Raw genomic sequence first — 25,345 nt, forward strand, 5'->3', positions numbered from 1 at the left:
TACATTTTAATAGGGTGAAGTTTATAGTACATAAGTTAAATTGCAATAATGATGTTAATAAAAAGAATAAAAAGAGGCAATTGGGTAAAAGGGGGTTGGGGAGAGGCAGAATCAGGGGAAGCATTCTCCCGGAAGGAGTATCAGGGTGTCTGTAACCCCAAGGGGAAAGAGTGTAATGTGTTACAGAGGCCCTGTGTGGGCTGGGCTGGCGTGGGCAGTCTTCAGTTTTATCATCAGAATAGTAGAAAGTCACTGGGGGGTTTCCATGGATGGTTTCATAGGTGCTTTCTCTTCCCTGGGCATTTCCACCTGGGGAAAATGGCCCCTCCGTGAACTCCTAAATTTGCATCTTATTATTCCAGAGAGCAGTTGAATTGACTTCACTCTCTTAGCCAATTTCCTAGCTTCTCAAAGAAGGGACCTCAATATGCCAGTTTGGGCTGAGGGCACCTCTAGAAGACTCAGCTGGTGGTTTCCCTAATGGTTCCAAATGGCTGGCATTTCGAAGAGCTCTTTGTGACTATGTGATGCAGACAGATTGGAGAGGGCCAGGAGTGGATTTAGGAGGCATCTGCGGCAGCCCAAGTGAGAAAAACCTGCCCATCAGGGAGGTTATAGTTCAAGGTCACCCCACTAGATGGAGCCAGACCTGAGTCCCTCTGGTACTGCAACCCCTTCTCTCACGGGCCACTGATTTGCATCCCCACTGCCAGGTAGTCTTATGGAGAAGGCAATGGCACCCCACTCCAGTACTCTTGCCTGGAGAATCCCAGGGATGGAGGAGCCTGGTGGGCTGCCGTCTATGGGGTCCCACAGAGCCTGACACGACTGAAGCAACTCAGCAGCAATAGCAGGTAGTCTTAAGGGCTTCCCTGGTGGCTCATATGGTAAAGAATCTGCCTGCAGTGCAGGAGACCTGGGGTTTGATTCCTGGTCTGGAAGAGTCCCTGGAGGAGGGCATGGCAACCTACTCCCACATCCTTGCCTGGAGAATTCCATGACAGAAGAGCCTGGCACGTAATAGCCTATGGGGTGGCAAAGAGTCGGACACAACTAAGCAACCACACTTTCATATATTCTTAATCAGCCCAGAGAGCGGCTGAGATCTCCGCTCCACGCTTAACGAGCTGGGGGGAGGGAAATGGACATTGTATTAATCAGGCTAAATAGAACTTGTGGCTCACTAGGGCTGGCCTCACTGCAAACAGTGGAAATGGGCATTTGTTGCCAGGACACTGGAGTGTCTCACAGAAGCCCAGGCCCCGGGCAGGGCTGGACCGAGCACACGGGTCAGAGGAAGGCCCAGGAGCCCTCTCTCCGCCTTGTCTTTGCTCAGCTGCTATTTCAGCTCTCCTCTCCTGGCTCTCACTGCAGACCACCTTTCTCTTTTCCGGGCATTTCCACCTGGGGAGCATGACCCCTCCATCAGCTCCGTTCATTTGCATCTCACTGTTCCAGAGAGCAGTTGAGTTGAGACTGCAGTCTCTCAGCCACTTTCCTTGATTCTCAAGGAAGGGACCTCTAATATACCAGCTTGGACTGAGTGTACCCCTGGAAGAGCCACTAGTCCCTGTGTAAACTCGGGGATTCTGGAGTCCACAATGAAGCCAGGGGGAAGAAGGGGCAGCTGATGGAATGCAAGCGGCCTATGGCAAGGGTCCCTCCACCCCGACTTTGGAGAACACCCTGCCGAGGATGGATCTGCTCCTAAACTGCACGAGACCTTATTTTGTCACTTGAGTTTATTTGTCAACAGCCCTCTGACTGTCCACCTCCCCTCCCCCTGGGCCTTCACTTTCAATTCTTCACCAGGCAGGGAACATTCCAGAATTTAGAATTAGTCTTCCTACCTTTGTGAATTCTGTCCGCTTCCCCAGAAAAGCAAGGTCTAGCTCACACCCTGCTGAAAAGCTTGTTGAAAAGGAACCCGGTTATTATCATTGTCTCATTTTCACCTGCTGCTTGAAACTCAGTGGTGCTGATTCAGGTGCCTGGAAACCCTGGTGATTGTGGAATAAATGGGCCCCTGATTGGGGACAGGAAGGGACAGGCAGCGGTGAGGTCCGGCGGGAGGCAGGTGTGAGGGTCAGCTGCCAATCACGCCCCCAACCCCACGGCTTCCAGCCTCAGCTCACTGCTTTCAGGAGGCCCGCAGGTGACGTGTGCTGTGCCGTCGGCCCTTTGTGCCAGGGATGCTGTGGTCGGGAGAGGGAGGGGGGCACCGGGAGCCCCAGGCCCTTCATGCCTGGGCCCCATTTCCAGGGCTAAGAAGGGGGTTGATCCTGGATGGGGCTTTTTCTCTTGCTGTGAGGAGCAGAGAATTGAAGTCCTTTACTCGGGAGCTCTCTCAGACATCAGAGTGGGAGGCAGGGAAGGATCCTGCCTGCAGATGTGGGTTCCAAAGGCTCATTTCTCTTTGAATTCCTTGCAGCACTTCTAGGAGCTGTGCGGCTGGCCCTCTTCTGACCACGGCCGTGCGCTTACTGCCTGGCGTGTTCTTTCCGATGCTGATAATGATGCTGGCGGCATGCACACGGCTGGTGCCTTACCTCTGATTAGCAGTCATGAACCACCACATTTAATTTCTGTTATAATCTAGTGAGGGAAGTAGGGCAGATTGTTTTATATGCATTTAATAGCTGATAAACCTTCAGGCTGGCTGGGCACGGGATGAACTGGGTGTGTGAGGTGTTTTTCCCCCTCACAGCCACACAGCCGGTCAGAGCTGGGATTGAAAGCCTGTCTTCCAATCTTAGATCCTGGACTCTGTTCACAACAGAGTGGAAGGATCTTCTGAATTCTCTCAGGCACAGACAGTGGCTTATTCTTCCTGGTTTTCCTGTCATCCATCCATCTTTCCATTTATGCCTCCATCTTTTTCTATAAAGGAATTGAGATACTAACAAGAATATCTATTTCTCTATATACCTTGCATATATAAGAAACTAGAGAAATGTATATTTATAATAAAAAGCTAAAGTAGATACTTAATGCCAGAGTTGTGTGTAGATATTTTTTATATTTGTTTGTATATGTGTTTCTGTTGTTGTTTAGTTGCTAAGTTGTGTGTTACTCTTTTGTGAGCCCCTGGACTGTGAGCCCCTGGATTCTAACCCCACCAGGCTCCTCTGTCCATGGGATTCTCCAGGCAAGAATACTGGAGTGGTTGCCATTTCCTTTTCCAGGGGATCTTCCCAACCCAGGGATCAAACCCAGGTCTCTTGCATTTCCTGCTTTGGGAGGTTGATTCTTTACCACTGTGTCACCTGGGAAGCCCATGTAATTAATAGGAACCCATAAAAATAAGGTCAGGAGAAACCTGAATTTACTGGAAGGTCACAACCGGGGCGAGAGTTAGGCTATATATTCAGGCCATTGAGCTGTGCATGGTTTACTATGGTTGAACCACAGATTTAACTCTGAGCTAATGAGTGATCAAAGCAGGGGAAAAAAATTGTATTATTTACACGGTTCATGGGGTCCATAAGGAGCAGAGACCAGACGCTGAGGGCTTTTCCAGGCAATTAGATTTGAAGGAAATTTCTTGCCTGGGTGGTGATGTACGAGGTCCTGAGGGGCAAGGGAAATACGTGGCACATGTACCGATACTCTCTGTTCCTCCTCTCGTGCCAGACATCACCATTCAATCTCCACCCTTTCCCAGTGAGGCCAGAGAGAGCCTTGCAGCCCTTCAAGCAGCCATTACCGGCAATGTGGAGCTGGCATACAGGACGAAACCATGTGCTATTCCAGCGCTGGGGGCAATGGTGGTGTCAGGAGTCATTGGGCAATTCTGAATGGAGAGCCACAGGAAGTTGTGACAAGCACCTCTGCAGGAGTGGACACCGTGTCTTGTCCATTGGAGGTGTGTTTGCCATAAACTGCGTCTAGGTGTCAGAGGAACCCATCAAGGTGATGATGAGTTTGGTTAGTACATGCAGTGCATTCTCACTCCTTCCTGCTCCTGGGTAGATGACTTACTCAGGAGTCCCAATTGCAAATGGCAAAGACCCAACTCAAACTAGTTTCACTGAAAAGGGGACTCGGTGGACCTGGCAAGTTGGGGATCAAAGGACTGATTCAGGCATGGCTGGATCCAGCAGTTGCTAACACCATCAGGATTATCTACCTCCATCTCTCGGCTGTGCTGGGCTTTATTCTCAGGATGTTTCCAAGTGGCAGCAAGGTAGCACTGGCTGTCCCAGGCCAACATCATTCTCACAGCTTGCTATCACAGGGAAAGAGTATTTCTCAGTAACTCCGGTGAGAGCTCAGGGAAGACTCTGTATGGCTGGGCCTAGGTCACCTGCCAGCCCTGACCCTGTGACTGTGCCCTGGGGGTAGGAATGTTCTAATCGTCAAGCCCACTTTCACCCTGAGGAAGAGGAGGGAGGGACCATTTCTCCCTCCCAGAAGGACTGGGCACGATTTCCTCGGCACTGAGGAGGAGTCCTTCGCAGAGAGGACTGCTGGGAGGACAGAATGTGTAATACGTCCCGTGGAAGGCCAGCAGAGGCCCCGGCCTTGGCATGTGGGCAGCAGCCACCTGAAGGCAGCTTTTAGGGTGCCATCTGTGCTTTTCCCTCCTAAGTGGAGATGTACGCTCAGGCTATTCCCTTCCTGAGGTCTGTTCCATCCTGGACTTGCAAACTCAGCCGGCCTTTCTGTGCAGCAAGCTTCTGGGAGCACGTGGAAACCAACCTCTCTCCACGTGTCTGTCCCAGAGGCCGCCTCCAGTCCCTAACACCACATTTCAGCTCTCTTTGACCTCTGGACCCTGTGTGCACACACCTGGCTCTGGGGTCTGCACTTGGCCCCCATCGCTATGGAGGTTTGAGTCTCTTATCTGGACACGTGACTCAGCCTGACTGGCATCACCTGCAGTCTCCAGCCTGTGGTCCTGCCAGGAGGAGGGCAGAGCGGCCAGGCTGGCCCTGGTGGAGGAGGTCCACTCCTGTTGCTCCTCCTCAAGTCAGAGCTTCCACTCGGGATGAAGGACCAGCTGGTCTCTGGCACACCTGGGTATTTAGCAGCTGCTTTCCACAGACTCAGACTCGCGTGGCACTCTCCTGCGTGATATGACCGGGCTCACACATTAGCACTTCTCAACATTTTTAGCTACAGAATCTTTTCTTCAAAGGCTATCTTCCCTGAAAATCCATTATAGGGACCTGACAAGAGCAGAGTCGCTCTGGCCTAGGTTGGAATACGCCCCCTTTATCCACCCCCTCCTCGTTCCACGGATAGGCACATAGCCCCCGAGAGACACAGGGCACCCCCTAGGACTCCTCACGATGACGTCCATCCCGCCTGCCTAGCAGCACCTGCTCTTGTTCCCCATCGGGGATTAGGTGCTCGATGTGGTGTTTTCCTTCTCACCACCTTTCTTCCTGTCATTAGCTTGTTTGCACTCTGAAAAGTCAACAAGGGGATCTTTGTCACCTTCCTTAGCCTTACAGGCAGGTGTCAGCTCCTCCCTGCATGACCCTTGCCCTCCTCGAGCTGCCCGTGGGAGGCCGGGGCATTGGAGTCATTGGTCACGTTATCTGGCCTTCAGCTTACCTTCTTCGTAGGGAGCTACGCCCGGATGGATGTCCCACCCCCAGCAGTTGAAGTTTCAGGAAGTCATGAGATGCTGACGCCCATGTATGACCACTGCCTGAAATGAATAGTTTGAATACTTTTCCGTAAAATGTGCCCTTTTGAAAAACAACAACAAAGTCCTTAAAACTTGTAAAAGTGGCGAGACTTTAAAAAATAAAAGGAATGCAAACGTTCCCAAGAGAGGCCTGCCTCTAATAGGAAATGTCCTTCATCTGTTCGGCTTTGTCGTTGTTTAGTTGCTAAGTTGTGCCCAACTCTTTTGCCACCCCATGCACTGTAGCCCCCCTGCCCCACGCCCCCCCCCAGCCTCCTCTGTTCAGCTTTAGAAAATGTCATTAGGAGGAACTTGGTCACCCATGGATTGGCTTCAGCTGGGCGTCGGTCCACCCAGAGAATCCAGGCCTTGGTTTGGCTCCAGCTGGGCCTTCCCCGGCTGCCACTTATTGACTTAAGTCCCAGTGATTCAGATCTTCATCAGGGTCGCCCCTGACAACCCGTGGTGAGGGAGAGAGGGGACCCGCCTCCTTCTAGACGCCAGCAGGGCCAGGCCCAAGCCAAGACCCCTCGGTTCCTGGTAGGTGTTTTGGGGTCTTTGGCAATGAGGGGATGGGAAGATTTCATTTTTTCTGGAGCCAAGGCTTTTCCTAGAACTTTGCTAACTCCCGGGAAGGGTGTGTCTGTGCTGGGAGAGCAGTGTTAATGGTTGACTTGCTTTTTCCTGGGTTACTCCAAGGCCTGTAGCTTCCCAGGGAGAGGGGGCAGGGATTGGGGAAGGGAGGAGCACCCCTGCATCCCCTTGACAGTTGCTACACTTTCCGTACCATCCTGTAGGCTGGCAGAGGTTAGGGGTGGATGGAGGAGGGGATGTGTGCTTTCGAAGAAAGTTGGGCAGCAGATGGGCCCAGAGCCAGGGGGAGAAAAGGACCCCATTACTACAACTGAACAAACTGGAACTTTCTGTTAAATATTTTTTATTGGATGTGAAGGCACTGGAAGAGGGGCTAGACTGTGTCTAGTCTCCAGACGACTGTGAGACAGGCCCAGGAAAACCAAGAGCTATGCAGGAGGTGTAAGAGATGTGGGTTTGATCCCTGGGTCCGTAGATCTCCTGGAGAAGGAAATGGCAATCCACTCCAGTATTCTTGCCTGGGGAAATCCTAGGGACAGAGGAGCCTGCGGGCTACGGTCCATGGGGTCCACAAGAGTCGGGTCAGGACTGAGCACGCACGCATACAGTAATGTATGTGTTTTATACGGATGAGCACTTCAAACATTTGAATGATTAGGTATTTATTTTCGTGTGCGTTAGACCATGACTTTTTGTTTTAAAGTTCCCTTCTATTTATAGCAAACGATATGGTTTTCTCTTTGTGGTGGAGTTTGCTTTAAAAATAAAGTAAAAGATTGCTTCCATGTCCTGGCTATTATAAACAGCAACCTAGATGACCATCAGCAGATGAATGGATAAGAAAGCTGTGGTACATATACACAATGGAGTATTACTCAGCCATTAAAAAGAATACATTTGAATCAGTTCTAATGAGGTGGATGAAACTGGAGCCTATTATACAGAGTGAAGTAAGCCAGAAAGAAAAACACCAATACAGTATACTAACGCATATATATGGAATTTAGAAAGATGGTAACAATAACCCGGTGTACGAGACAGCAAAAGAGACACTGATGTATAGAACAGTCTTATGGACTCTGTGGGAGAGGGAGAGGGTGGGAAGATTTGGGAGAATGACATTGAAACATGTAAAATATCATGTGTGAAACAAGATGCCAGTCCAGGTTCGATGCACGATACTGGATGCTTGGGGCTAGTGCACTGGGACGACCCAGAGGGATGGTATGGGGAGGGAGGAGGGAGGAGGGTTCAGGATGGGGAACACATGTATACCTGTGGTGGATTCATTTCGATATTTGGCAAAACTAATACAATTATGTAAAGTTTAAAAATAAAATAAAATTTAAAAAAAATAAATAAAGTAAAAGAGTGAGGTGACTTAAAGGGAAATATTAAGTAAAGAGTAGTATGGATGGCAGGTGGCATGGGGATGCTTAAGTTTTGGGAACAGTGTGCTGGGGGAATTCAGAGAGAGGCTCAGAAAGGAAAGGGCTCCTGGAAGAGTCAGCTGGTGTCGGGGAGGAGTAGGATCTAGCAAGGTGGAGGTGGGAGAGGGTGTATCTTACTAGCAGGTGTGCAAATGTGTGTGTGCAAATCTTTTTTTAAATTTTAATTTTTTAATTGGAGGATAATTGCTTTATAGTGTTGTTAGTTTCTGCTGTACAACGTGGATCCACTCAAGGTATACCTATATCCCCTCCCTCCTGAGCCTCCCTCCCACCCCCATGTGCAAATCTTGGTTTCCATTTTAGTTGCCACATATGGAGAAGGGAATGGCAACCCACTCCAGTATTCTTGCCTGAAGAATCCCATGGATCTTCAAGGAGATCCAACCAGTCCATCCTAAAGGAAGTCAGTCCTGACTATTCATTGGAAGGACTAATGCTGAAGCTGAAACTCCAGTACTTTGGCCACCTGATGCAAAGAACTGACTCATTTAAAAAGACCCTGATGCTGGGAATGATTGAAGGCGGGAGGAGAAGGGGATGACAGAGGATGAGATGGATGGCATCACTGACTCAATTGGACATGAGTTTGAGTAAGCTCTGGGAGTTGGTGATGGACAGGGAGGCCTGGCATGCTGCGGTCCATGGGGTCGCAAAGAGTCGGACACAACTGAGCGACTGAACTGAACTGAGGGGAGGCGGTGGGAGCTGGGCAGGGGCGTGGATCAGAAGTTGTGTGTGGAGGCCCGAAAGGGAGGTGCCTGTCTCCCCAAGCTGGGCCCAGTGGCCCATTCCTGGGATCTTCTGGCTGAGTGTGGAATGTTCTGGGGGAAGCGGGTGGGTCTGCTGCAGGAAGCTTGGCTCTGAGTCAGAGCACCGGTTCCTGCAGAAAGAGGAAGCGTTCGGTTCCCTGCCCTGCAGTTTGGTCAGGACAGCCTGGCTAACAGACCCTGGCTAAGGTTTCATTTATCACCTGAGCCTATGGTCATCAGGGTTACAGATTTTCGTTGTTGTCGTTTAATTGTTCCATTTGTTTCTTCTAGTTCAGAGAATATCCCCAGGAGTTAAGAAGCAGGCTTGATTTAAAAACGAGGTTTTGTTTTCTTTCCCTTTGAGGGCCAACTCTGGGCCAGGCACTGTGTCTAGAACTCTGTTCACCCTGGACAGGACCTGCTAGGGAAAGAAAGTGTCATGACCTGCATTATACAGAGGATGAAACAAGGGGTAGGGAAATGTGGCTACTCCCAAATTATACAGTAGGTTCAGTGCAGAGCCTGATTCCAAACTCAAATGCTGGGACTGTCAGTGGGAGTAAGACTGTCACCAGCTATATCACCTGGGAGAAAGAGCTCACCGTCTGTGCTTCCCTGTCTGGCGTGGGGCCGCTCCTTGTGGTGTGCTGGGGTGCATCTGTAAAATGGGGGTGCTGGGTACCCCCAGCGTGGCTTCAGGGAATGCGTGAGTTATGATACAGCCAAGGTGCATGTAAGTATTCACCGCTCTTAATGCTGTTGTGACATAAAGCTAGAGTTGCAATTCTAAACATCAGTTTTATTGGGAGACATTTTTGGGGAGGGTATTACTTAGGGTAGGGGAGAAGCATTGTTTGTATAATTAATTTTGGCTGTGCTGAGTCTTTGTTGTGCTCGGGCCTCTCATTGCAGCGGCTTCTCTGGTTGCGGAGCCTGGGCTCTAGAGTGCGGCTAGTTGCAGCTCTCGGGCTTAGTTGCGCCTTGGCTCGTGGGATCTTCCTGGACCAGGGGTCGAACCCGTGTCCCCTGCCTCGACAGGTGGATTCTTAACCACAGGAATACCAGGGAAGTCCAGAAGGGTTGTTTTAATTTTAAAAGAATTAATTCATATGGTGTAGAATGGGAAATCTTGAACTTGGAGACCCTGCCTTTGGCCTGGCTGTTTCTGGCCACACTCCCCTTCCCTAGATGCTGGGGGAGGTGCATGTAGGGAGGAGGGGAATCTGAGTTCGCTTTCCACTGTTATTAGCCTCACTTAGGTGAAAGACTGAGAACAAAGTTGGTCTTCGTTGGTGGCTCAGGCTGTAAAGGGTCCGCCTACAACTCAGGAAACTCAGGTTTGATCCCTGGGTTGGGAAGATGCCCCAGAGAAGGGAATGGCAACTCACTCCAGTATTCTTGCCAGGAAAATCCCATGGACAGAGGAACTTGGTGGGCCACAGTCCACGAGGTCACAAAGAGTCGGATACGACTGAGCATCTAAGCACGCACGTGGCTGTTTTCACAGCTTCCTGGGAAGCCCCAGGTCTCTGATCTCAACCTGCCGTAAATTATTACCCAGGAGCTGTGTCCTAATCGCCTATGACCTTAACCAGCTATTCTCTGAGTTCCTTTCCAGCTTTAGCATTAAGAGAGCCCTCTGCCTTTCTGGCAATTCTACCAGGATGACTCTCTTCCTGGAATGCCTGCCACAGCCCTACTTCTCCCTTTCAGCTCTCTGCCAGACCTTCCTCCACTTGGAAGCCCTCTGGGATTGCCGCAGAGAGAATGCCTAACTGAGCCTGCTCTTTGCTCCCACTGTTCTTGGTACAGTCCCAGCATTTATTAGCGCCATTGTCTGATTCATTCAGGATTCATCCTACTCATATACAGTTTGCACTGGGTATTCACAGCCAACGAAACAGAGGTGGCCTCTCTCCGTACAGACCTTACAGAGATTAACAAGTAAAGAAAGAAATGCATGCATTCAAATTGTGATGCATCCGATGAAGACCTTTCCCTCTTAAGTGCCAGGCTGTGTCTCCCAGCCATGTGAGCCATGAGATGTGGATGGAGAAGATGTTTGTCGAATAAAGGCACGAGCAGTACGCACTCTTCTCATTTGCAGATAGGAGGAGATCAAATTGTTAATCAACACGAAAACAATTTGAAAAGTATGACACATTATATACATCTAATTATAATTATAGAGTATCACAAGATTCTTTCTCATTGGTGAAGATGAGGGCAATATATTTTTTGGCTGTAGAAGAAAATTAAGAAAAAATTTCCCCCGATCTCACTGGTAGCATTTGACTTAAATATTTTTTAAGTTTACAGAAAAAAATTGACTGAAGTGTACGGAGTTCCCACATTCTCCCTTGCCCCAATTTCCCCTTATTAACATTTTTTACTGTGTCATACATTTGTCATAACTCACAGAGTGTACAGCAAGCGTGACCCCCTAATGAAAACTGTGGGCTTTAGTTTACAGTAATGTATCACTATCACGCTTGCATTGGTGGTTCAGTGGTAGAATTGCTGTGATCAGGGACTCCCACGCGTACTTGTGATTGCACTGGGCTGCTCTCTAGTTCCTGTACGCAGGCTTCTCACTGGGGTGGCTTCTTTCATGGAGCATGGGCTTTAGGGCGCTCAGGCTCAGTAGTTGGATGGCACAGGCTTAGGTGCCCCATGGGACGTGGAATCTTCCAGAACCAGGGATCAAAGCCGTGTCCCCTGCATTGGCAAGCGGATCTTTAACCGCTGTACCACCAGGGAAGTCCCATTATTAACACCTTACATCAATGCAGTACATTCGTTACAAATGATGAGCTGATGCTGATAATGTTAGTTGTGACCCCATGAACTGTAGCCCACCAGACTCTTCTGTCCATGGAATTCTCCAGGCAAGAATACTGGAGTGGGTTGCCATTCCCTTCTCCAGGGTGTCTTCTCTACCCAGGGATCTAACCCAGGTCTCCCACATTGCAGGCAGAGTCTTTACCGTTTAAGCCAGCAGGGAAGCCCAAACACAGAGTGCAATGCGTCGGCAGGGGTTCGAACCCGGGCCTCCCGAGTGGCAGGGGAGAATTCTACCACTGAACCACCAATACACGCGTGATAGTGATACATTACTGTAAACTAAAGCCCATAGTTTTCTTTAGGGGGTCACACTTGGTGTACATTCTGTGAGTTATGACAAATGTATAATGACATGTGTCCACCGTGACCATATCATTACAGAATTATAGTTTCACAGTCCTAAAAATCCCCTGTGTCCCCCATATTCATCCTTCCCTTGCTCCCCCTGAACTTCCGATCTCTTTACTGCCACTGTAGTTTTATCTTTTTCAGAATATCATGCCTTTCAGATTGGCTTCTCTCATTTAGCAGTATGCATTTAAGCTTCCTCCATGTCTTTTCATTGCTTGGTAGATTTTTTATTTTTCTATTTATTAATTTTTTTTCACTTTTTTTTTCCATGTATTTCTTTTTTTTTAAATTTTTTTATTTTTTAAAATTTTATTTTATTTTTAAACTTTACATAATTGTATTAGTTTTGCCAAATATCAAAATGAATCCGCCACAGGTATACATGTGTTCCCCATCCTGAACCCTCCTCCCTCCTCCCTCCCCATACCATCCCTCTGGGTCGTCCCAGTGCTCTAGCTCCAAGCATCCAGTATCGTGCATCGAACCTGGACTGGCATCTCGTTTCATTTTTATTGCTGAGTTTTATTCCATTGTCTGGATATAGCACAGTTTATTTATCCATTCACCTATTGAAGGACATCTTGGTTGCTTTCATGTTTTGACAATAATGAATAAATCTGGGATAAACTTTAGTATGCCATATTTGTATGTGTGTAGATGTAGGTTTCCAATTCTTTGGGTAAACACCAAGGAGTGTAACTGTTGGATCATATAATAAGAGTACGTTTAGTTTTGTGAGATACTGTTTTTCAAAGTGGCTGGACCATTTTGCAGTGAATGAGAGTTCCTATTGCCCAGCATCCTCGTCAGCATCTGGTGTTGTTAGTGTTCTGAATTTTGGCCATTTAATAGGTGTGCAGTGGTATCACGTTGTTACCTTGATTTGCAGTTGCTCAATGACATATCACATAGAGCATCTTTATGCTTATTTGCCATCTTGCATATCTTCTTCAGTGAGGTATCTGTTTAGGTTTCTTGCCTGTTTTTAACTGGGTTGTTTGCCTTCTTGTTTCTTTTTAATATTGTTTTCCCTATTTAGAATATTATTGTCTCTACTTACTTGAAAGGATAATGAAAGATTGTGTGTGTGGGTGAGGGTGACTGGCATGGGAAAATGAAAGTGTTAGTCATTCAGTCATATCCGATTCTTTGCAACCCCACGGGTTGTTGCCTGCCGGGCTCTTCTGTCCCTGGGATTTCTCAGGCAAGAACACAGAAATGGGTTGCCATTTCCTTCTCCAGGAGAACTTCCTAACCCAGGGATTGAACCCAGGTCTCCCGAATTGCCAACAAATTCTTCACTGTCTTAAGGCCCCAAAACACACATACTTCTGTTAAGTGCTGAGAACTTGGGATATCCTTGAGATCAAGAAATTGAGCTTGGAGGTCAAATCCTGGGCTTTGTCACTTACACGCTGTGTGACTTTGGGTACATCGTGTACCTCCCTGAGCCTCAGTTTGCTCACCTGTAAAATGGAGATGTTAAAACCTGCTGTGAGAAATAGAGAAGATGATTCTATAAAGTCCTTGGCACCCAGCTGGAGAAATAGTAAACGCTCAATTAGTGATGGGTCTTCTCATAGATAATGAGCAGAAATACCTTTTGCTTCTCCTGTGTGACATTTTGGCTTTCCCTCATGCCCTCATTTTCGAGACCTCAGAACCCACTAGAATTCCATGTGCACTTACAGTGCACAGTTGGGATGTACCTGCGCGTGGGGAGCCAGCCATGTCCCCGAAAGTACCTGCTTCTCACCCAGCCCTTCCCATCCTCCTCTCCCTTCCCCGGTGGGAGCCCCAGACTCGTCCCGCTCACCTCTTCTTGGTCACTCCTTCCACCCACCGTGTCCCCTGGGCTCCTGTTTCTCCAGCTTGGCTATATATGTCGGCACCCCAGCTACTCCCCGTTCTGACTTCTCTGAAGATGGATTGTAGGCCTTTTTTTTTTTTTCCCCTGAGGGAGATCCTGCTGGTGGCAGTGAGGAAAAGGCAGAGAGGCAGGAAAGTGACCAGGTTGGTGGGGTCCTCCCAGCAGTGACTCTAGACCGGCCCACTCCTGGCTCCTTTCGAGATGGGCCCTGGGATCGGTTAGGTGGCCTCACCAACATGGTCCCCACCCTTCTCGGGAAAGCCACGTGCCTTTCCCCTCTTGCTGACTTCTCTTGCCTGTTGATATACACTTTGCTCACCAGGCATCTGCCCTGCCCAGAAAGGATCTCCTCTGGGCATTTCCCGTAGTGCTGAATGAAAGGCCCAGAAACCATCCACATACACGCAGGCTACTGGGAAACAGGGCCATGCCTTCAAGGCTCTTTGTAGAGCAGTCAGGGAAGCGCCAGGACCGACCACAGCAGAGGGCGAGTTCTGCAAAGCTGCTGCCCCCTCCCACTGGGGATGCAGCAGTTCAGCAGGTATGCTCATAGAGGGGAGTAATAATAGCATATTATTATAATATATTATTCTATTATAAACCGACCTCCTGGGCCATTGAGAGAGTAAAACGAATTAATACGTGTCAAATGCTCAGAACAGAACTCTCACATTCAGGGTTAAATAAGGGTGTCGGCTGATATTGCCATCATCTGCTCAGACCCTTTCTCCAAGGCGCCCCCCTCTCACTCCCCTTACCCATCTCATAGCTCCTACCTGCTTCAGCTCCCTCAGGGGAGCTTAAGAGATTGAAGGGACATTTTGGAATGTCCTTAACTCTAAGGAAAGTCCTGTTTATTCAGTTCAGTACAGCAGCATTCATTGATGCCTCCTACCTGTGCTCTTCTGGGTATTGGGAATTCCAGGCGAATCACACTGGTGGTGGTGGTGATGGTAACCATGGTGATGGTGATAGTGACGGTGGTGATGATAACAGTGATGATGCTGGTGGTGCTGGTGGTGATGATGGTGATAACGGTGGTGATGGCAGCAGCCCTTCACTGAGACTGCACAGTATTTGGGTCCTATCTATGTGTGTTACCTGTACCATTTAAATCAGTTTTTCAAATTGGCGCTTTGACATTTTTGGCTGGCTAATTTTATGTTGTTGTGGGGTAGGGTGTTCTGCTGTGCATTGTAAGGTGTTTAGCAGCATCCTGACCTCTTCCCACTATCCATCTGGCCCCCGGGTACCTCCTGGGGGAACAAAATCACCCTGATTCAGAACCACTGATCTAATTTACTCTTCCCCACAGGCCAGGAGGCAGCTACTCATTTTACCAATGAGTCAACTAAGGCCTAGAGAGATGAAGGAAGCTGCCAAGGTCACTGAGCTAATAATTCACACAGAGCCAGAAGGCAGATCCCAGATACCTGCCCCAAAGAACAGACTCGGAAGGAGTCTGCCCTTTATGTTTTGGCAGAAGAAGAGAATTCATCAGCCACTGGCCGGGCCACCTGGGGTATGTGACCAGGTTGGGGCCTGCTTGGTCAGCCCGGGTATCCATTGCCAGATTCATTTGGAGCTAATAAAACCTGTGGCTGCTGCCCATTTTCTGACTTGGTTTGAAACCAAAGACTGAATGTATTTATGTGGAGACTCTCTGCAGGCCCCTGGCCTTGGCCACGACACTGCCTCTCCTTCCTTCAGACAGAGCCTTGTCGCCTTCAGACACCCGTGGGGAGAAGGAACAGGCGTGGGTGTATTTTTCTGCAGAGGGGCCTCCTAGGCGCATTCTCCCACTGAGGCTGTGAATCTGGTTTACGGTTTGCATGCCCAAAATATTCTTTTGTAATTTTACTTTTATTTAATAATAGTTTATCATGAAAAAATAAAAATATAGAGCAAAGTTGAAAGAAGCTTGTGGTGTCCACCTGTGTGCCCACTGCTTTAGATTCTACTATTAATACTTTACTGCACTTGGTTCCCTTGTGCAGACCCCAGGTCAGCAGCATATCTGGCTGGTGGGTCTGTGAACACACTGTAAATTCTCCCTGAGGAGAACACACTGATAACGTACATAGTGGTAATAAGACAAAATGCCCCCCAGGTTAATGGGGGAGGTCGAGTGTGATGGATGACTCAACTCACTGTTAAAGCAAAACTATAACTATACTCCAATAAAAATTAATTTTTTAAAAGTTAAAATGTTTAAAAATAAATAAAGTGAAAGCAATGAAAACAAGGCACTAAGTAGATTGGAAAGTTATTTAGTTAAAAATGTCATCTAGTATTTAGTCCATGTCATCTTAAGGTATAGAAATAATACAGGTTCTTTTATTTTTATTTTTTGGGCTGTGACCTGCAGCATGCAGGCTCTTAGTTCCTCGACCAGGGATTGAACCCAGGCCCTCGGCAGTAAAAGCACTGAGTCCTAACCACTGGGCCGCCAGGAAGTCCCCAAGTGCAATAGTTTCAAGCAATAGAAGTCATACAAACTGCCTGACGCAAAGAAGGCCACATGTGTGAAATGCTAGATTATGTCTTCTTTTCCTTTTGTGGAGTCATCCTTTGTCTCAGAAATAAGAAAGACCTTGGAGGACATCTAACCCCTTCCTCCACTAACTCCTGCTCCCTCCAGCCCACATCTCATGCGGGGAAGTGGGGGCCCCCACAGTCACCCCTTGAGTCCCTTCTCACCTTCCCCAGGTGGGCTTTGGGCTGGGAGGGGATGTGGGGCCGCAGCATGTCACATATCCCTTGGTATATATGATTCTGAATAACAGATACCTTTAATCAAGCTTGTTTTTATTTTATATATTTATTTGGCCACACAGGATGTGGGATCCTAGTTCCCTGACCAGGAATTGAACCCATGTCCCCTACATTGGAAGCACATATTTTTTAATCACTGGACCACCAGGGAAGTCCTGAACTTGTTGTTTTATAATTGTGAAACAAATTAAAGCTTTTTATTTTGAAATTATTTAGATTTCCATAAATGTTGAAAGAATGGTTCACAGAGTTCCTGCCTACCCCTCACCCCTCTTGCCTTGTTAATATCTTATATAACAATGTAACTGCTCTTCAGTTTTTTTTTTAAATATATGTATTTTTTATATTTGCTGTACTGGGTCTTAGTTGTAACATGTGGGATCTAGTTCCCTGACCAGGGATCAAACCCAGGCCCCCTGCACTGGGAGCGTGGAGTCTTAGCCACTGGACACCTGGGAAGTCCTCAGTTTTTCCTTATCATTTATGACCTTCACATTTCAGAAGAGTTCCGGTCAGTTGTTATGCAGAGCATCTCTCCATGAGCAACTGAACTGAACTGATATTTTCTCATGTTTACATTGCAGTTATGTGTTTGGGGCAGGAATACTACCAAAATGATGATGTATCTTTCTCAGTATATGGTATCAGGAGGGCCTTGATGTCCATATGTCTTATCACTGGTGATATTAGTCTTGATGACTTGGGTAAGGTAGTATCTGCAAGGTGTCTCCCCTGTAAAGTTACTATTCTTTTAACTTTGTAAGTTTAGTATCTGTCCATGAATCTGGCCTGCAACAGTTATTACTAGGGTGCTTTAATGCTGATTCTTCTGTTTCCTTCATTCCTTCTGTACCAGGCAGACCGCACATATATTTCAGGTTCAGTTCCAGACCACTGGGATAAAACAAATGTCAAAGGGAGTCACACATTGTTTGGTTTCCCAGTACTTGTAAAAGTTATGTTCACATAATACTATAGTTATTAAGTGTGCAATAGCATTGTGTCTAAAAAACAGTGTAACAAGCTGAGTAAATTAAAGTCACTCAGTTTTCTCCGACTCTTTGCGACCCCATGGACTGTAGCCCACCAGGCTCCTGTGTCCGTGGAATTCTCCAGGCAAGAATACTGGAGTGTGTTGCCGTTCTCTTCCCCAGGGGATCTTTCTAATCCAGGGAATGAACCCAGGTGTCCTGCGTTGCAGGCAGATTCTTTACTGTCTGAGCCACTAGGGAAGCCCATACCAACATACATGCCTCAAATAAAAAATACTCTATTGCTGAAAGATGCAAACTATCATCTGAGCCTTCAGTAAGTTGTAATCTTTTGGCAAAAATAACATCAAAGATCACTGATTATAGACCAGGTAACAATGATAAAAGTAATGAACATTTTGAAATAGTGCAAGAATCACCAAAATGTAACACAGAGTCACAAAAAGTGAGCAAATGCTGTTAGAAAAATGGCCCCAGTAGACGCTCAGTGCAAGTTTGCCACAAACCTTCAATTTGCTGAAAAACACAATTATCTGCAAAGCACAATTAAATGTGATATGCCTGTATTTATTAACCGGTACCAGAAGGCAATGGCACCCCACTCCAGCACTCTTGCCTGGAAAATCCCATGGACGGAGGAGCCTGGTGGGCTGCAGTCCAGGGGTCTTGAGGAGTCGGACACGACTGAGCGACTTCACTTTCACTTTTCACTTCCATGCATTGGAGAAGGAAATAGCAACCCACTCCAGTGTTCTTGCCTGGAGAATCCCAGGGACGGGGGAGCCTGGTGGGCTGCCGTCTATGGGGTCGCACAGAGTCGGAGACGACTGAAGCGACTTAGCAGCAGCAGCAGCAGTAGTAGCCCTTCTGTAAGAGAGAATTGTCCGCCTCCCCTATTAATTTGTTTATTCAATTTTTATATCATATTTATTTTATCTTATGGGTTATAATCCAGTACTATTGTCATTTTTGTTGTTGGAAAAGGTGTTCCAGCTTTTGAGACTTCCCTGGAAGTCCAGTGGTTAAGACTCGGCCTTCCAATTCAGAGCGTGTGGGTTCAGCCCCTGGCTGGGAGCTAAGATCCCACATGCCTCTGGCCAAAAAAACAAATCATAAAACAGAAATAATATTGTAACAAATTTAATAAAGACTTTAAAAACGGTCCACATAAAAAAAAAATCTTAAAAAAAACCCAACAGTTCCAGCTTTAGCCATTGAGAGTTCATTATGGAAGTTTTACTGTGAAAGTTTTCAACCCTTACAGAAAATCTGGACAAACAGGACAAAGAAAGCCCTCCACTTAGATTCAGTCATTCTTAGCGTTTGACCATATTTGCTTTCTCTCTCTCTCTCTTCCCTGCCCCTCTCCCACAGTGTTTTCACAAATGCACCATCTGTTGTTTTCATATTGAGGTTAATTTGTAGTTAATCTGTCCCCAGGCCATCAGAGGGTGATGGGAAAATGTAAGTGGCCAGTTCTTTGTCCCCTGGAGACTGTGTACCTGGTTGCCCTGTCCAGACCCCCTGGTCTGTGCTTCACTGTGCTCCATGCTTTGTTTTGTAACAGCTTTATTGAGATGTAACTCATATACCATAGAGGTCACCCATAAAAAGTATACAATTCTGTGGGGTTTGGTATATTCACAGATATAAGCAGCCGTCACCACAGCCAGTGTTAGAACATTTTCATCTCCCCAAAGAAAGACCCCATATCCTTTAGCTATCACCTGTCTTCCTCCCCCGTAAGCTCTAGGCAGCTGCTATTATTATTTTGGCTGTGCCACACAGCATGTGAGATCTTAGTTCCCCAACTAGGGATCGAACCCATGCCCCCTGCAGTGGAAGTGCAGAGTCTTAACCACTGGACCACCGAGGAAACGCCAGCCCTAGACAACTACTAAATCTATTTAGAGTCTCTATAGATGTGTCTATTCTAGACGTTTCATATAAAAGGAGTCATATGCTATGCTGTCTTTTGTGGCCTGGCTTCTTTTAACATGATGTTTTCAAGGCTCATCGCTGTTGTTGCATGAATCAGCACTTTGTTCTTTTTTATGGCCAGAAAGTTATGACCAACCTAGAAGGCAATGGCACCCCACTCCAGTACTCTTGCCTGGAAAATCCCATGGACAGAGGAGCCTGGTTGGCTACAGTCTATGAGGTTGCTAAGAGTCGGACATGACTGAGCGACTTCACTTTCACTTTTCACTTTCACGCATTGGAGAAGGAAATGGCAACCCACTCCAGTGTTCTTGCCTGGAGAATCCCAGGGACAGAGGAGCGTGGTAGGAGGCCTTCTATGGGGTCGCACAGAGTTGGACACGACTGAAGCGACTTAGCAGCAGCAGCAGATAGCATATTAAAAAGCAGAGATATTACTTTGCCAACAAAGGTCCATCTAGTCAAGGCCATGGTTTTTCCAGTGGTCATGTATGGATGTGAGAGTTGGTCTGTGAAGAAAGCTGAGCACCAAAGAACTGATGCTTTTGAACTGTGGTGCTGGAGAAGACTCTTGCAAGTCCCTTGGACTGCAAGGAAATGGAGACCAGTCCTCGGTGTTCATTGGAAGGACTGATGCTGAGGCTGAAACTCCAGTACTTTGGCCACCTCACGCGAAGAGTTGACTCATTGGAAAAGACCCTGATGCTGGGAGGGATTGTGGGCAGGAGGAAAAGGGGATGACAAAGGATGAGATGGCTGGATGGCATCACCAACTTGATGCACATGAGTTTGGGTGAACTCCAGGAGTTGGTGATGGACAGGGAGGCCTGGCGTGCTGCGATTCATGGAGTCGCAGAGTGAGACATGACTGAGCAACTGAACTGAACCGAATAGTCCACTGCTGGTTACACCACATCTTGTTTACCAGTTGATGGACATTTGGGTGGTTTCTACCTTTTAGCTGCTGTGAATAGATCTTCTCTGAAGAAGAAGATCCATTGTTTTTGCTTCGAAATGTATTTTCAGTTCTTTTGGATTAGGATTGTAATTCTGTATTTATTTTTTTTTGAGGAACTACTAACCGTTTCCCACTGTGATGGCACCATTTTACATCTGTACCAGCAACGAATTAGGGTTCCCATTTCTCTGCATCCTTGCTAACACGCATTAATTTCTGTTCTTAAAATGATAGCCATCCTAATGGGCGTGAAGAGGCATCTCATTGTGGTTTGGGTTTGCATATCTCTGATGGCTGGTAACGTGGAGGGTCTTCCCATGTGCTTTTAGGCGTGTGCGCTTCTCCTTTGGAGAAATGTCTGTTCACATCCTTTGTTGTTGCTGTTCAGTCACTAAGTCGTGTTCGACGCTTTGTAACCCCGTGGACAGAGCCAGCCAGGCTCCTTCATCCATGGTATTTCCCAGGCAGGAGTACTGGAGTGGGTTGCCATTTCCTTCTCCAGGGGATCTCCCTGGATCAGGGATCAAATCCATATCTCCTGCATTGGCAGGCAGATTCTTTACGGTTGAGCCACCAGGGAGGCTCCATTCAAGTCTTTTACCCATTTATTAGTTGAGTTGTCTTTTTGGTGTTGATTCGTAGGCATTCTTTATCTTTTCTGGATACTAGACCCTTATCCGGAGAAGGCAATGGCACCCCACTCCAATACTCTTGCCTGGAAAATCCATGGACAGAGGGGCCTGGTAGGCTGCAGTCCATGGGGTCACTAAGAGTCAGACACGACTGAGCGACTTCCCTTTCACTTTTCACTCTCATGCACTGGAGAAGGAAATGGCATCCCACTCCAGTGTTCTTGCCTGGAGAATCCCAGGGATGGGGGAGCCTGGTGGGCTGCCATCTATGGGGTCGCACAGAGTCAGACACGACTGAAGTGACTTAGCAGCAGACCCTTATCAGATATGTGATATGCAAATATCTTTTTCCATTCTGTGAGTTACCTTTTCACGTTCTTCTAACATTTTATGAATCATTTATGTATATATTTCACTCTAAATGGACATTTGAAGCTATTTCTTGTTTGCGTGCGTTAAGATAATTTAACAATAAACGTACCTATCTTTTGTTGTACAAGTGAACCCATTTTTGAGGGAGAAGATAGTTCCAAGACCAGGATGGCAGCTTTTCTAGCATCCTTGCCTTCCAAAGTTACATTGTCACATGTTCAGCTTTAAAGATTTGCACCCTGGAGAATGAGGTGGGTTGTGCTGGCTGTGTGTGGGCCTGGGTCGCAAGGTACAGGCATTGAAGCCACCCGTTTTATTCAGAATCTTGAAAGGCAGTGTTTATTAATAGACATTTTTTCTTTTTCTCTCAAACACTCAAGGTAGACCTGAGCCATAAAAATCAGGGAGGTTATACATGGAAAGCAATAGTAATTCTGCTGTTTATGAAATTTAATAAAAGGTTTATATGGTAAGCATTCATTCTTTTAATATTTTTTCTATAAATATACCATGAAAATATTGCATTTGGGATTAGGGTTCTTTGGTGCACAGAGTTTTTAATGTCAGTAACGTCCCCTTTATTTTTTTTTTTTTCTTTTGGTTATGCTTTTGGTATGAAGTGATATATCATTGTGGTTTGGGTTTGCATTCTTTTATATTTATTTATTTGTCCTGGGTCTTAGCTGTAGCACACAGGGTCTTCAGTCTTTGTTGTGGGATGTGGGACATCTAGTGTGGCACGTGGGATCTAGTTCCCTGGTCAGGGATCAAACCCAGGCCCCCTGTATTGGGAGCGTGGAGTCTTAGCCCCCAGACCACCACAGAAGTCCCTGGCTTTACATTCTTTTTTTTTTTTTTGGCTTTACATTCTAATATCTGAGAAACCACTGCCAAATCTGAGGTCACGAAGTTTTGCCTGTCTATTATCTTCTCAGTGCTTTACAACTTTTAGCTCTTACATTTAGGTCTTTGATCCATTGAGAGTAACATGTTTAAATGGTATGATGTAAGGGTCCAACTTCATTCTTTTGCATGTGACTGTTCCGTTGCCATCGCAGTTTACTGAAAAGACTCTTCTTCCCCCATTGAGTGGTCTTGACACTCTTGTCAAATGATCAGTTGATCACAGATGGGTTGGGTTTACTTGTGGACTCTCAGTTCTATTCTGGCACATGTGCTTTGAGTGTCATCTGGGCACAAGCTTTGTCCTGCTCTTGGGGAGTGTTTTCTACAGTAGGAGAGGTCAGAAGCTTTCACAAGCCACCAGAGACTGGGAAGTGCTGGGAAGAGGTAAAAAATGTGGAGATGCAGAGGAGGGAATCAGTGCTTCAGTCCAGGGCAATGGATGTGGATTGGGGAGCAGCCGGGGGCTGTTTGGAGGAGGCCTGGGCTTAAGCATCTAACAGGGTATGATGCCAAGTGTTTCTGTTTGTCTGGAGACAGACTTGGCAAGGTGGCATAGAGCCTGTAGATGGCCTGGCACTCCCAAGTGGAGACAATAGGCTTGATTTGCAAGTGTCTGAGCAGAGCCGGGCTTTGGCAGGGCCCCTCTGGTGGAAGGGTAGGCTGAGTCAGGTGGGTGAGCCAGGAGGCAGGGGAATCACTTAGGATCCTAGGGTGACTGAGGTCTGGGCGAGCTTCTGGGTCAGGAGACCTGTGGCTGAGACCTGTGGCTTCATGTCACTCTGTCCTGTGGGCATAGGAGGGGGCATAGCAGCCCTGGAGACCCTGCTGCCCATTTCCTGGGCCTCACACCTCTAGTCCCAGCTGCTGGCTGCCTGCTCCAGGAAATTCACACCAGCCTGCCTCCTCTGCAGTACCTGCAGCTCTGCTCCAGGTAACCCCGAGCCTTCTCCTATTTGGCCAATTCCTATAGGTCTTAGTTTCCATGAACTCCTGGCACACTCCTAAGGGCTGGGAGCACAGAAGAGGCTTGGAGAGCGTGCCTTGCTTTATTACCTTCATTAGGTGCCACACGCTGCAGCCAGGACTCCTTGGGGGCAGAGAGGGTGACAGAAAGTGCCAGGGGCCAGCTGCATAGCCTTGAGCGAGTGGCTGCACCTTTCAATCATCAGTCAAACCTCTTCTCTGAAAGTGGATGATGACATGCCATCCCTTTGGGACTGTGATGAGTTTCACTTGGCCAGCCTGTGGCCAGCACCTGGCAAGTGGGCAGCGCCCTGTGCAGTCCTATGCTTTCCCTCCCAGTTTGGTAGCTCAGGGCCAGACTGAGCACGAGCAGGGACATTTTGATTTGTGGGCTCCTGCTTAAAACCTCCAAAACTACTGGCAAAATGTCGGTGCTTCTGCTTGGTCTTTTCGCTGCTCATCTTCTCTGTACCTAGCCACCTGCTGGGGGTGGTCCCCTTTCTCACTCTCAGATGCCTACCCCCCGCCTTGCTTGAGTCTTCAGCAGTCCTCGCCAGGGTCTTTCGTGATGGACACCCCCACTTCTTTGCGGTCTTAGCCTCCACCGGGGGAACTGAGGAGTGTGCAGAGAAATTAATAGCTGGCACCTGGGCAGTGAGTACTTAACCTTGGAGCTGGAACAGGGAACCAACTATTTGTGTTTCCATGAACGAGAGGGGACAGCTGGCCACAGATAGCAGCTGGGTCAGCAGGGGTTGCCTTGGCTGCTGGCTTTAAGCAAACAACCAGGGCCAGGGTTCCTTCCCCAGCTCTGGGAAAGTGGGTGGAAGAAGACTGAAGGACCTGGAGGAGCCCTGAGGAGAGTCACCTGAGAGCCCGGGTCCTGGCAGGGCTGTCAGAGGCTGCTGCTCCTGGGACCCGAGTGCACAGAGGACCATCCTGTCGGCACACCTGAGGCTGGGGTGAGAAGGGGTGGGCCTATTTTCCTTCCAGAGGCATCTCTACCTCATGGAGAGGTTTCTCTTGGGCTCTTCCAACAAGCACCTTTGGGTGAGAGCTGAAATCAGATTTCCTTTGCAGAAATTCTGTTTGCCTGAGATTTTCCACACAAATTGAATAAATGGAAGCAGGCTTGTTTTTCTGCATTACGAAAGGAATAGCATTTACACTCCTCCCCATGTACTCTTGCCTGGAAAATCCCATGGGCGGAGGAGCCTGGTAGGCTGTAGTCCATGGGGTCGTGAAGAGTCGGACACGACTGAGTGACTTGACTTTCACTTTTCACTTCCATGCACTGGAGAAGGAAATGGCAGCCCACTCCAGTGTTCTTGCCTGGAGAATCCTGGGGACGGGGGAGCCTGGTTGGCTGCCGTCTTTGGGGTCGCACAGAGTCCGACACAACTGAAGCGACTTAGCAGCAGCAGCAGCCATGCACCCTAAGCCAGGTGCCTGGCGACACCTGGGACAGACATTAGGCATTTTCTGAGCCGAGTCCCCCGAGCCACAGACAGCTGCTTACCCTGAGGGCTTGATTTTATCCTGGTAACCTTTGAGCTAAGTTTCAGTTTCATCTCCTGTTCTTTGCTTTTTGTGCCATTGATGTCTTTTTTGACCATCTGGTGAATCCTGTGGAATGTTTCTCAAAATAACGGCTCTCAATGCACGAACAGTGTTACAGAAGAAGCCAATTGTATTGACATTATTATCACAATGTATTTTTTTAACAAAACAAGCTTTTGATATAGTAACTTACGTGCTTCTTTTTTTGAATCATTAAGTAAACAGCCTTGTTGTTGTTTAGTTACTACGTCACCTCTGACTCTTTGCGACCCCATGGACTGTAGGCTGCCAGGCTCCTCTGTCCATGGCATTTCCCAGGCAAGAATGCTGGAGTGGGTTGCCATTCTTTTCTGCAAGTGAACAGCCTTGCCATAGGTCTAGTAACCATTGTAATTTTTAAAATCGCCACAACATATGATATTTTTATTTGCTTTTATTAATTGCTAAATCTATTAGGAGACAAGATTATCGGAAGAACTGGTAACACTAGTTTTTTATTTGAAGTAGCTTTCTTTTATTGAGAAAATGTCAACCCATAAGAAGCCGGTTTTCTTATCTCAAGTTAGTTATTTTCTAGTTCTGGTTATTAGATGTTAAAAAAATATTCATGTCAATTTCAGGATTATAAAAATTTAGTTTTTAACATATTAGTCTATTGTCTGTAGTATAATGTTCATCTGAATGTAATAACTATCATAATTTTAAAGTAGTGATGAGCATAAATAACATCGAGGTATCTGCAGCTCTGT

General features: G+C 47.4%; 1 protein-coding gene and 1 non-coding gene across 2 annotated transcripts in view; one reads left to right on the top strand and one right to left on the bottom strand.

Moving 5' to 3' along the window:
* RPH3AL (rabphilin 3A like (without C2 domains)) overlaps nucleotides 1-25,345 on the top strand; it is a 139,478-nt gene that overhangs the window by 15,086 nt on the left and 99,047 nt on the right.
* On the bottom strand, nucleotides 19,068-19,140 carry TRNAG-UCC (transfer RNA glycine (anticodon UCC)). Its single transcript has one exon. It is a non-coding gene; the product is annotated as a tRNA-Gly (tRNA).

The sequence above is a fragment of the Bos taurus genome, chromosome 19, assembly GCF_002263795.3.
Source record: "Bos taurus isolate L1 Dominette 01449 registration number 42190680 breed Hereford chromosome 19, ARS-UCD2.0, whole genome shotgun sequence".
NCBI classification, from domain to species: Eukaryota; Metazoa; Chordata; class Mammalia; order Artiodactyla; family Bovidae; genus Bos; species Bos taurus.